At 49.5% G+C, this 699-nt stretch overlaps 1 non-coding gene across 1 annotated transcript; it reads left to right on the top strand.

Annotated features, from left to right (window-relative positions):
* Positions 1-393: 393 nt before the first annotated feature.
* LOC112439996 (small nucleolar RNA U13) lies at positions 394-494 on the top strand. The gene has a single exon (XR_003028210.1). It is a non-coding gene; the product is annotated as a small nucleolar RNA U13 (small nucleolar RNA).
* The last annotated feature ends 205 nt before the right edge of the window (positions 495-699 follow it).

Genomic DNA, 699 nt, shown 5'->3' with positions numbered 1-699 from the left:
TGGAAACCTCTTGTATTGGTTGCCTGGGTCATATCTAGCTGTGTGCCCACCTGGGCCTTCTGGGGCCATCGACTCCCACTAGGCCCCCTGTCTTCTGGTTCCCTGGTCCAGGGCCCAGAGTCCAATGCCAACACCACAGGAAAGCCTTGAACACTCTGAAGACTCTGCCAGTGGGAGGGTTCTTGGGGAACCCATGATGGTAGGTGGTGGGGTTGAGGAAGTCCAGAGCTGGCATTTGAATTGTGTCATTGTTTTATTAAAGTTTAAAATTTAATAAAATTTATGGGAGATGTTCCAGTTCCACGTACATCATTTGACTTCTCGCTGACACAGCATGTTAGCAAGTGCACAGCCCGGCCTCCCGTCTCTGGATGTCAAAAGTGGTAAGGCTTGATCTTTTGTGTTTCCTAAGTGTGATGATTGAGTTTTCATACTCACGTGAGGTGTGCCTCCCTTAAACCTCATTATGACATCAGCATATTACCCATCTGACGTTAAAAAAAAAAAAAGCTGTGGTTGTTTGAGGATTTATAGGGATGTGGGTGTGCTGGTGTCATGGTCCATACTTGCCAGGGCTGGGAGCGGGACAGAGCCTGGGTGGGACAGAGCCTCACATCCTTGGTGCTGCTGTTGGAGGCCCCAGACTCTCAGCCCACCAAACATTTCTGCCTCCATTACAGCAGCATGTCCTTGAACCAG

Source organism: Pan paniscus, chromosome 4, assembly GCF_029289425.2.
Source record: "Pan paniscus chromosome 4, NHGRI_mPanPan1-v2.0_pri, whole genome shotgun sequence".
Classification (NCBI taxonomy): domain Eukaryota; kingdom Metazoa; phylum Chordata; class Mammalia; order Primates; family Hominidae; genus Pan; species Pan paniscus.
The sequence above is the reverse complement of the archived record's forward strand: the minus strand, read 5'-3'. Positions and strand labels throughout refer to the sequence as shown.